At 27.1% G+C, this 13385-nt stretch overlaps 1 long non-coding RNA gene across 1 annotated transcript in view; it reads left to right on the plus strand.

Annotated features, from left to right (window-relative positions):
• LOC122513623 overlaps positions 1-911 on the plus strand; it is a 39326-nt gene extending 38415 nt beyond the window's left edge. Inside the window, exon 2 of the long non-coding RNA XR_006302806.1 lies at positions 781-911. This is a non-coding gene — a long non-coding RNA (uncharacterized LOC122513623). The remainder of the gene's footprint in view (positions 1-780) is intronic.
• The last annotated feature ends 12474 nt before the right edge of the window (positions 912-13385 follow it).

Consider the following 13385-nt stretch of genomic DNA (forward strand, 5'->3'; position numbering starts at 1 on the left):
AAATCCGGAAATGCTAGCAATACCCCGGCATTGTTCTCAATTGCAAAGCGCCTTTTGACAAAGTCGAAAATGTATTCATATTTCTCACATTTTCTAGAAATTCTTGAGGATAACAAATGAGTAACCGGTAAAGTAAAAAACCAGATACAAAATATTTCGTTCTAAACCCGCTTATCTTTCGATACGATAATGAGCAAAAGATACAGATTTTTTATGGCAATCTCTATGATATCGGTCTAAAAGTAATATAATTTTCTACTACGATAAGTAACAGTGGGCCCTACATAAAACACACCAACATTGACTAATTTTCAGTTTATAGAGGTACGCATAGTATAGCGACACGCACAGTCTCAACAACCCGCACCATGCTCGCTTTTTTGTGTTTGTGTTAGAGCGTGGTTGGGTTGTTTGTGGAGGGGGGGGTTGCGTATGATTGTGTGTGCCTGTTGCCCGATAAAGTATTCTTTTTAATACCTTTTTGGTGTTCTATAGAATGCCTAAGTATTATGTTCAATGCTCAAGAAAAGTCTTTAAGAATTCTTCTGTTTCCGACTAGAAAAGGAGCTTTGCATTGAGTTCAATGCCGGGGTATTGCTAGCATTGCCGAATTTCCTACTATGCCTGTAACATATATATTCATATCATGATCACTATAAATATTTATTTTGAACATTACTGACTTGTTATATATCCAATTGAACAAGTATTTTACTTATTGTTAAACAAAAAGAAAATTTTTTTCACAACTGGGCTAATATTATTATTATTTTATTACAGCCTCAACACAAAGGAATGTACATTCTCGAATATGTGTGTAAGCAACTCAACATTTTGGAAACGGACTATTTCGGACTTCGTTACGTTGATCATTGTAGACAAAGAGTGAGTATTAATTATTATAGCAAAAATATTTTATGTTAACTTTATTGTTATATATCATAGTTATTTTGAACTTTTGAAAGATTAAAAATATAAGAAAGAATTGAAGGAATGAGTGGAAGCTTAAAAATAATTTAAGAACTTATGCTGATGTGTTTAATTTTGATGAGTTTAGTATTTGATTTTTAAAATATAAATTGAAAAATATGACATTGAATGTAAAATGATTAATCGTGTATAGATAACTTTATTATAATTATTATAAAAAATGTATAGTTAAATATATGAAATATGAAACATTTTAGTAGGCCAGTCAACGCGGGCCAAACCCGGAACTTTTCTTGTTTATGCTTCAAAATTTGACCTAAGGGTAAGTTGACGACGCTGAATCGAATGGTGCTAATTATAATAAAATCAGCAACCGGCATCTTGGGGAAAAAGGGTAAAAAAGGGTAAAATATAGCCTTATCTTAGAATCTAGGCATTTAATCGAAAAAAGTTTCAAACAAAAGTTGTAGAGAATTAAAATATACATAAAAAATGTTCTATGAGTTATCTTCGTATTTTCAAAAATAAGCGCATAAAATTGGATTGAAGATGGGAACAAAATTTTAAGAGTGGGAGAAGCAAGCTTATCCCTCCGTCGCGTTTTACACGCGAGCGAGCTAGTATGCGTGCGAGCGTCCGTGTGCACTAATACACAAACGAAGGATCTTCGGCAATCTTCGGGACTCTCGGTCTTGAATGAAAGTGCGAGTGAGAGAACAAACCAATACTTCTCTCTTTTTATTTATCATGCGATAACGAGTATTATTGTCCTTGGCCATCGATTGTTGAGCCTTCTGATATTTCTCTTTTTATATTTTTTCTTTCGGTAGCGAGAATTTTACGTCTTGGCCATCGAGCGTCGAGCGTTTTGTATACGAGTGCGAGTGAGAAAGAAAACCGATATTTCTCTCTTTCTATTTTTTCTTTCGGTAGCGAGAATTTTTCGTTTTGGCCATCGTGCGTCGAGCGTTCTATATATCTATATATATCGGCGTATAAGCGCGGCACTTTTAAATCGAATCTTGATGCTTATGGCACGCCGTTTCTTTATTTATTGTCAAAAATAATGAACCTTGAGTAAAAAAAAATAATTCATTTTAACAGAAACTATTATTATTTAGTTGAGAGTAAAAATAATGAATTAATTTTGTGTCTCGCCATAAAATTAATTAGAATAATTAATTGATGTAAATTCTTTGTCTCACAAAAATTTATTTGTATATCAAATTGAATACGTATTCTTTTAAGACGAAATTTAAAATTTAAATATTTTTCCTATTAAATTATTATTTTATAAAATTTAAATTACTGACTTTTTGTCTCGTAAAAATTTATTAGTGTATCAAATTAAATACATATTTGAAAAAGAAGAATTTTATATCCACACATAAAATTAATTCAAGATATATATGAAAGGATATTCTAAAAACGTGGAATTTATTTTTTGTCTATACATAATTTTAATTCATTTTTATTATGTTATAAGAAAACAGTAATGCATTCGATTCATCTTCGAAGTCTTAAGAATTGTACGAAAAAATTGGCAATTATCAAGTGGTGCGTTAGCGTAAGAGTAACGTCTTCGCTTCTCGCGCTGGGTATTTAACGTTCGATTCTTTGTGGGGGAATTATTTTTTTCTAAGTTTTTCTATCCTTAACAAGGAGACGGTCAGTGAGTCCCACCTCAGATTTTTTTCAAATTTTGCACTAACGATAAAAATTTATTAAGAAATCAACATTATTACGTGAGTAATAAAGTTACTAATTATAAATTAAATAATATCCAATAAATAACAAAAATTAATTTTTAACGTGCCGAAACGAGACATTTTTTAGGATGATATTTACAGGATGAATTTGTAATTTAAGTAATAAATCTTCCTTTATTTGTGCAAGATGTAAAAAAATTTATTGCTTTTAATTTTTTTGTAATAATTTTAATTTTTTTCTATATAATTAGAAATTAGGAAACGTAAAAACAATTTATATAACCTAAGGATAGAAAAACTTATAAAAAAAATAATTCCCCCACGAAGAATCGAACGTTAAATACCCAGCGCGAGAAGCGAAGACGTTACTACTTACGCTAACGCACCACTTGATAATAGCTCAATTTATTTCGTACAATTCTTAAGACTTCGAAGATGAATCAGAATGCATTACTATTTTCTTATAACATAATAAAAATGAATTAAAATATGTATAGACAAAAAATAAATTCCACGTTTTTAGAATATCCTTTCATATATATCTTGAATTAATTTTATGTGTGGATATAAAATTCTTCTTTTTCAAATATGTATTTAATTTGATACACTAATAAATTTTTACGAGACAAAAAGTCAGTAATTTAAATTTTATAAAATAATAATTTAATAGGAAAAATATTTAAATTTTAAATTTCGTCTTAAAAGAATACGTATTCAATTTGATATACAAATAAATTTTTGTGAGGCAAAGAATTTACATCAATTAATTATTCTAATTAATTTTATGGCGAGACACAAAATTAATTCATTATTTTTACTCTCAACTAAATAATAATAGTTTCTGTTAAAATGAATTATTTTTTTTTTACTCAAGGTTCATTATTTTTGACAATAAATAAAGAAACGGCGTGCCATAAGCATCAAGATTCGATTTAAAAGTGCCGCGCTTATACGCCGATATATATAGATATATAGAACGCTCGACGCACGATGGCCAAAACGAAAAATTCTCGCTACCGAAAGAAAAAATAGAAAGAGAGAAATATCGGTTTTCTTTCTCACTCGCACTCGTATACAAAACGCTCGACGCTCGATGGCCAAGACGTAAAATTCTCGCTACCGAAAGAAAAAATATAAAAAGAGAAATATCAGAAGGCTCAACAATCGATGGCCAAGGACAATAATACTCGTTATCGCATGATAAATAAAAAGAGAGAAGTATTGGTTTGTTCTCTCACTCGCACTTTCATTCAAGACCGAGAGTCCCGAAGATTGCCGAAGATCCTTCGTTTGTGTATTAGTGCACACGGACGCTCGCACGCATACTAGCTCGCTCGCGTGTAAAACGCGACGGAGGGATAAGCTTGCTTCTCCCACTCTTAAAATTTTGTTCCCATCTTCAATCCAATTTTATGCGCTTATTTTTGAAAATACGAAGATAACTCATAGAACATTTTTTATGTATATTTTAATTCTCTACAACTTTTGTTTGAAACTTTTTTCGATTAAATGCCTAGATTCTAAGATAAGGCTATATTTTACCCTTTTTTACCCTTTTTCCCCAAGATGCCGGTTGCTGATTTATTATAATTAGCACCATTCGATTCAGCGTCGTCAACTTACCCTTAGGTCAAATTTTGAAGCATAAACAAGAAAAGTTCCGGGTTTGGCCCGCGTTGACTGGCCTAAGGCATGAATTGAAAATTGAATTTATTAGCAAAAGAATAAAATCAAATTAAAACAAAATATAAAGATGTAAATAGAAAATGTATTACTTCAAATTTAGTATTAACAAAATTCTAGATCTTGCGAACGATTAAAATGAGAATAAAATGTTTCTTGTTATCTCTTCTTTTTTCTTTTGGTTTTAAAAAAAAATATATTAATAAATAAATCAACTATAAATGGAAGAAGGAGAAAGAGATAATAAATAAGTAAATAATTTAGGCAAGTATGGGACAAGAATACAAATGAATAGAATGAACAAATATGAAAGAAAGAAAGAAGAGATAGAGAAGATAGATAAATAATAGGCAAGTAACAGAGAGAAAAAGAAATAGATAAATAAACAAGGCAAATTTGGTATATAGATAGAATAGATAAATAGATAAATACATAAATACATACATACAGAAAGGGAGAAAGAGATAGCTAAATTGATCGATAAGATAAGCAAAAGAAAGAAAGAAAGAAAGAAATAGGGGGAAAATAAATAAATTGAAAAGGTAAAGAAAAAAAAAGAAAATAAAACTAGATAAATAGATTGGCAAGAGAAGTAGGAATGTTAAAGAAAGATACAATAAAAAATAAAGTAAGAGAGAGAAAGACAAAGATAGATTAATTAATTGACAAAATAAGTAAAAGAGAAAGAAATATTGTTTTGTATTCTTTTGTCTTCACCAGCCGTTTAATTCACTCGCGGAAATTCTATCGTAATCGTTATTCTTAGGTCATCGATGTAATTCCGGTATTGTTTAAAAATAGATAGCTGGGTAGAGAGCCTTGAGAAAATATCAGTCTATTCATCGCGTTATATATCTGTCTATATATATATAGTACTGTCTTATAGAGTATGAATCACAAGTAACAAGACATCGAAATATAAATCCTTGTTGAATTTTGAGAATAACTAAAATTGTAAAGAAATTTGTTAAAAATTAATTAACATTGTGTAAGTTGTTTGTTAGGATTTTTTATACTTACGTATACATATAAAAATAACACGTCATAGAAAATTCTTCGATGTTTTTGTTACTAATTCAAATTAGATATTATCTTTATATACGTTGACGTTTTTTTAACTCATCCTGTATATGAATAAATTGCAAGGTCGTGTTTGCATTAAATAGGAATTGTGATAGTCATTGGCAAGTTTTCATTTACGTGAATACGCAAAAGTTAACGTTAATAGTAGCGTGGGGAAATAAAAGACTACTTATAATCTCAGCAAGCATATATATTATATATAATTAAATAATATTATTTGTTAGAATTATTTATGAAATATTATTTGATTAATTAGATTCGTATTCGAACCTTAATAATTAATTAGGTAATTAAACATACTTTTTTTTATATATCATCATATATTTAAGAGAGTATTTTATTGGTTATTTAAATGATATAATTAAATATTGAGCAATCGTTGCCATAATCGGTTTTTCTATTTTATTAATGTCGGTGGATTTCGTTTAATCAATGTTAAGTAGAATGAGGTGACGTGATATTAGAATAATCTAAATTTTTCAATAACAATCAAATGTTACTGATAAAGATTAATTAAGATTTAAGATTTGATACGATAGTTAATGATTAAGAAGATCACTTTTCAATGAATAACAACTGCGATAATTGCAACTTATAACCATTTGTTCATTTAGTCTGTTATATGAGATTTAAAAATACGATTACAGGGTATTAAGTTATAGTGCAACTTGTTTGTTAATGATGTTCAAATTCAATTGGTTGCTATGGTTGTTATATTGCAACTAAGATATTCTAACCTCAAAGAGGATCATAATTCCCTTTTCATGGGTAGCGAAAATGGAGTTTGGAACATTTAGTATACATTAATTGACCAATCAATGCCGATTTCATCCCTAGTAATTCCATAAAGAAGAGAAAATCTATGTTTTTACTTAAAATAGATTTAGATAAGATTGTTTAATAGTTATTCGAAGTGATGATTCTTACGATAATTTTATTCGTCAGACAAGTTTATAAAACGTCTGAAATTTATAGAACATTCGTGTCTTATTTTCGAGCGTAGAATACGAAAATATCTCGAACACCCTGTATACTTTTTATTCTTCACGTTACTTTTTGATGTAACAAAATGAATTCTCACGAATTTTCTTATCACTTTTCACTAATATTTATTTTATCGTTTTATTAATACTAATGCTAAACTAATAAAAATGTGATATGATAAATAAAATAAAATAAAATAAAATAAAATAAAATAAAATATAGATAAGGTGTTATCTCGTAAACAATAATTTCTTTTTTATTATATTACAAAAATTATGTAAATTTTTAGGAAAGAAAGAAAGAAAGAAATAAACTATTTTTTGTATAAAAACATTTTCGTGGTTTTTGTTTTATTTGCAAAAAGAAAATAAATAGAGGGCTGGGTAAAAAAAATAATAAAAAATAAATGAAGATAGAGAAGTAAAGGATCGGAGAATGAATGGCATGGTTTTTACCACGGGTGGGCCAGGGCCCTTTGAAATTTTGATGCATGGTCAGTCAGTGTTCACCTAACTTTATACGCTTGAAACGCCTAAGGGCTCTCAAAGAGGAAAGTTTTGCAAAGACGATGACAACGACGAGGTGAAGAAAACCAGAGGAGAAGAAAGATCCCTCACCTCACCGTTTCCTTCATTTTTTTTTTCTTCTCGTCTTTGTATCTTTGGATATTTTTTCTATTTTTCTTTTTTCATTTTCGACACAATAAAAAAAAATTACGCTACTTTGCGATTAGACTATCAACTTAAATGCCAATTTAAAATTTACTAGATAAAAGAATAAACTGTTTTATATTAATTGAGAACAACAAATATGTATACATCTTACGTATTCAAAATTGGTGGAACAATAATAAATTTTTGTTAAAACAATAATAAAAATTTAAAAACAATTAGGAGATAAATGTAATACAATTGTACAGCACTGGGATTTTTTTAATCTAACATTTTTATTTATTTATAATTTGTAGTAAATTTAAATTTAATAAAATTACGATTAAATTAGAAAGAATAATTTGAAAACGATTAATAAAAAAAAACCAACCAAAGTAAAATGTATTATAATTAATAGCTGAGATATTGAAATCATTTTTGTGAGTTATCCCTGGTTTCTTTCTCTAGGCTCTTAAATTTTAGTTCCCTCGTTATTTCGATATTTTCCACTTGCTTGTAAGTTTAAAATAACACAATGGAAAATAAAATAAATAGAAGAGATGTAACCTAGAGAGAATTTTTTTTAAATATACCGATGTATTTTTATCTTTAAAAAACGAACTCAAGTAATAGAAAGAAGAGGAAACAAAAAAATGTTCAAAAAATAAAGAAACATATTATTGTATATTATTTTCTATATTATTAGACATCAGTTTATGGTAAAAAATTTTAATAATTGGTAAAAGATCTAATGGTGGAAAAAGATCATTGGATAGACCAATCTAATATTAGAATTGATTTAACGAAATGGGACAGAAAGGTCGCGAATGAAGGGATTTTTTCAAGGTCAAGAACAATGGCGAGATTCGATATTTGCGGTAATGAACTTTAAAAGTTCTTAACATCATCTAATAATAACAATAACAATACAATAATAATAATAATAATAATAATAATAATAATAATAATAATAATAATAATAATAATATCAGTCAACATTTATTAAACGAATAATTATTTAATTAAATTAAAAATCAAGAAAAAAAAATTAAATTATTATAATAAAATAATATATTATAGTATATAATAAATTATATTATAAAAAAAAGAGATCACAAGACGAATATTTTATCAGAAATAAAAAACATCATGTTGATAAGAAAAAAAACAAAAAAAATTAATTCGAACAATTATAGTTTGTTAACTTATTTCTTTTGCTTTTTACAATTAAAAAGTTAATTCATAATAATCTCTAATGATTTTGAATAGTTCGTTTGTGTTTGATGGAGTCATGAAAGTTGTAGTATATTTATTCGAGAGAAAAGAAATAACTACTCTACGTGTTCTCTCTCTCTCTCTCTCGTTTTTCATTTTTCTTTCTCTCTCTTTTTTTCTTTCGTCAGTCTACTGAAGAGTATACGCTTTAAGACCTGGAAAAAATCAATATTGTCCGCCTAGACATCCGCAGACGTTCGTCAGCTTCTTAAAGATTAATCTCGGTCTGCACTCTTGATACGTGTACTCATATCAGCTTCTCTTTCTTTTTTTTTTATCTTTTTATCTTCTTTTTAGATTCTACTTTTTTTTTCTTCTTTTTCTTCCTCTTGATATATCAATTTTGATTTATATCATATTGTTGTCTTTATTATCAACGAAAACGATGAAAAATTTTGTCCATCCAATCGTACTGGCCGTTTATTTTAAAAATGTTGATGCAAATTCATTTTTTGTTGTTTTTCTTTTATTTCGAGAATAAATTAAAATTTTAGGTATTAGTCAATTCAATAAAAATTTATTAATTATGACGAGAGTATGGGAATGGTTTTATTAAATTATCAAAATGTAATTTAATTATAAATTCAAAATAAACGGTACATATTATATATTTTATTTATTTATTTATTGTCGTTCAGTTAATCGTTTATACATTTTTTTACAGTCTTTCACGTAAAATCACTTCCTCGCTAGCTTTAATATCACTTAAAGGATACCCTGTGTATTATATTTTTCATTTAAAAAAAATAAAAATCGTGATCACCTTTCGCAACGATATAATAATCTTGTGTTGGTTATTTAATAATTAACTTATTAAAATGTTATTATTCTAGCAAATAACAAACATTTATATTTAAATCGAATAGTATTTAGTTTATTCATTAAAATAATCATACTCTACAGATCTTTTTGTTCTTCACTAATCCGTATTTTAATTCCTTATTCGAAATATAGATCGGAAGATAGAACCAAGAAACTTCGTTCGTTCGTACAGTTCTGAATTTGATGTAGAATTTCAAAAGCGGAAACTGGAATACTCAAGGTTGCCATCTTGTGGTTGAGAAGATTATAAAGGAATCCGCAAAACCACAAAGCAAAACCTTTTGTTTTTGAAAGTTCATGAAATACCTTCTGTCTCACCACCACCACCACCACACTACCATAACTCGTCTTTGATAAATCATTATCCTATCCTTTGAATGATTTGTCTCATTACTCATGTGGGTATATTTTCATTCTCTGATAAATAATTATTGGATACTATTAACATTTCCCATCAATCTTATGGTGGGATCATCATCACTATGAATATAATTATACAACTAAGGTAAGACTGGTGAGAAGAACAAAATTTATTTATTAATTCAAGTGAGGAACGCCTGAATGATGATACTCGTTTTTTTCTAAATTTTTTCATTATATTTTTGTTTTTATTTTTTGCGAATGAACTCTGACGATGGTAACGATACACATGAGGGCCACATAAAATATTATGAAAAGAAACGTAGAGACAAGAACGACGATGTTACGTTTTGTTTTGTTGTAATCCTGATAACGAACGTTTTTATAATTTATATAATTATATTGATAAAATATCATGTATTTTATTATATTTTATTATTATTATAATTATTGTTTATTTTCTAAATATGAAATATTAAAGTAAGCGTACAAAACGTTCATGCTTAAAGTGAAAACTTATGTTTACGCTATATTCTTTTTCCTTTTATATTATTTCTCGAAAGAAAAAGACGAAATTGTAAAAATTTATCCCTGAATATATGTTTTAAATATTTTTAATAAAATCCGGTGGTAGACTATTTTCAAAAAAGATAGTTCGATTCGGCTATTGTTCAAACATCTTTGTACTACCGACAGGAATGAAAAAGAAGTTGAAGGGTGAGTTACGTTATTAACAGACCTCCTATTACTTCCTAGTAGGATATATCAAAGTGAACGTTTTGCAAGCAACAACGTGAACCGACTGGTGAACAATTTAATAGAAACTTCTTCAATTTAAATGCTCTGATATTTTTGTTCGTGAGGGCACGGGATGGGGTCTATTTTCACTAATTTCAACGGGGGAAAATAATTTTTAAACTTTCAAACTTAGTTACGAATTTATGTTATACGTATCAACGTTTAATACAATTTAATTAACAATCCAACGATTTATACGAAGAAACTTTTTTTATCAACATTGAATATTTTAGAGAAAAAAAAAAGAAATTATCACGTTAGGGTGAAAATTATACGAGAAAAATAAGTAAAAAAATAATATATAAATATAAAAAGTTAATATAAGTGTAATATAAAGTATAGACAAAAATATATTTAATGATATAATAGTAAATATTATATATATAGGATAAAATATATAATAGTTAGTAAAGTATATAGCGATTAAATAAAGTAATTTAACATTTATAACGTATCGATCGAAATCTCGATATAACAACCATGATGTTGTAGATGGATATAGTTTGTCAGGTACGGTTAATGATATCCTTAGACGTCCTTTGTGAGGGTTGCATCCCTTGGGATGAAGTTAGATCGATCTGGTTAACGAAACTCGTGGTCTTTGGTGTGTCGACTATTCACCATAATCACACCATTTACTATTTCCTATCTTCTGAATAGTATTGTTCTTCGATGAGTACTTCGACAATAATTCCAAATAATTGATCGGATTAAATTTGTACTAAATATATTTCAATCATTCTCTCTCCTCAAGCTTTAAACTCTAACATTATCTCTGGTTAAATTTAATTAAATATTCTATGTTTTCACGTAAATATATTAACTTGTCGTATTATACTTCTTAATCATGTATTGCATAAAATAATTTTCTATAGTGTTAATATAATGATTAGAATAATCAAGAATTTAAGTGACTATTTGTTCTTTTTAATTACGATACATCTAATTTTAGTTATAGTTATTCTTTTTGTGTATTTTTTAAACCTTTGAGTAGAATGTTATTAATACCAAAATAAATAAATAGTATAATATATATAATATAATATAACATAATTATAATATACTATAATTAAATAAATAATATAATATATAATTAATATATCATATAATATAATATAATATAATTAATAATAAGATAACAAGTGTATATATATGTAATATTAGATTTTAATATTATATATTCATATTATATTACTAGTATATTAATATTATAGCATATTACACTATTACATCTAGTCTATATAATATTACAGCTATTTATAAATAAACTGACCATGTATATATATATATATATATATCTATGCACATAAACATTTTGATAAAAATAACAATACAAATTTTAATTTAAAATAAGTCAAATTGAATGATCAACCAAATGCATATGAAAAATACGTGGTTATTGACTTGTACGTAAACGTACGTTTGTAAATAATAAATAATAGTTCACTTTTACTCGTATTAAAGGTTTGTTAGATGTTTCGATTAGCATACTCAAGTGTTTTCTATTTATTGCTTTGAACATTGAATCAGAGTGTATCTCACCGTACGAGATCTCATTTAACCGAAGACTCGAGAAATTCATCAACAGACTCAGGACGTTCAACAGTCGTGTCAATGTGCGAGAATTGCTTTGCGTCAGGGTAGATCCCAATGGCATGGAATAAATAATCGTATTTGCGAGACAATTTTCTAAATGATCGATATCGGTGTGTGTGTGTGTGTGTGTGTGTGTGTGTGTGTGTGTGTGTGTGGGTGTGTGGTGTGTTACACTAACATAAATTTCCATTACATATTCGGTTTAGAACTAAGTTATTCGATTTTAATAACAAAAGTCAAATAATATTAGTTATATTTTCTATTCAGCTTCTTTCAATGATTTAAAATGTTTTGTGCTCAATGTTTAATTTCTTTCCGATATCATAATTGCAAATGAATTATAATAAATTATAAATTATAAATAGAATTTTACTTAAATCTTTTAATTATTTCATTTAGGTTTTTCAATGAAATTGATCAATCAAAACGAGGTCTATATTTGATATCAAAGTTTTCGGATTGAAAATGTTGCAAACGAATTTTGCATCACATGCACTGATATTGGCATTATGTTCATAAATATTATTAATGATTATTAATTTGAAGGTTAGCATGACATGTTATATTAATTATTAATTAACGCAGTTATTATAATATCTTAATAATATGATTAGACATATTATTATAACATTGTTCAATATTAGCTGTATAAATATTAACGATCTATATGAATAAGCATAATTTGTTAATCATATAAAAAAATATTCATACATATCTACATACATTTTATATATTTATATGCATAGAATTAATAAATCATTCATATAATCGTTATAATTATTTTATTTTTTTCAGCTTGGCTGGACCTGGGAAAACGGCGATCAAACAGGTGAAGGTTTGTGTACGAATATTTAAATTTATTATTAAAGATATATTTTCTTTTCAAAATAAATCGATATATCCAGGAGACATATATTTCAAAAAATCAACAAATAAAAAGAAAAAAAATTAGAACAACGGTGATTACGATAATATACAAGAATAATAGAAAAAGAAGAAAGATAGAAAGAAAAATAGTAGGGGTATTAGTAATCATACTGTTGTTATTATTGTTATCGTTATAAGAAAGATACTATGAAAGAAACCAACTGTCTAAGGCCGAGAGAATTCGATCGCTAAGTCGTACTTATTTGTCTTTCCTTTTTTCTCTTTTTCTTTCTATATACCCAATTACGTTGGGTCGATGTCATATGAAACTTTTAGATGCGTATGACCCTGTGTACAGGTTCTACTTATTCTATACGATCGTTTCTAGACAGACAAAATATGACAAATGGATTTTAAATCAGTTATAATATTTCGTCGTCCTATATTTATTCGAAAATTCTATTTAAATTAAAAGAATATAAAAAGAAAAAGAATATATTGATATACTTAATTGTTTTAAATGTTTCTTTTTTTTCTATGAGAAGAAAAATGATTATATTTAATTTTTCAAATTTTTCGTTATTTTTATTCAAGAAAATTATTTGTTTTCTTTTTTTTTTTAAATCTT

The sequence above is a fragment of the Polistes fuscatus genome, unplaced genomic scaffold (assembly GCF_010416935.1).
Source record: "Polistes fuscatus isolate 324 unplaced genomic scaffold, CU_Pfus_HIC Scaffold1, whole genome shotgun sequence".
In the NCBI taxonomy this organism is placed as follows: domain Eukaryota; kingdom Metazoa; phylum Arthropoda; class Insecta; order Hymenoptera; family Vespidae; genus Polistes; species Polistes fuscatus.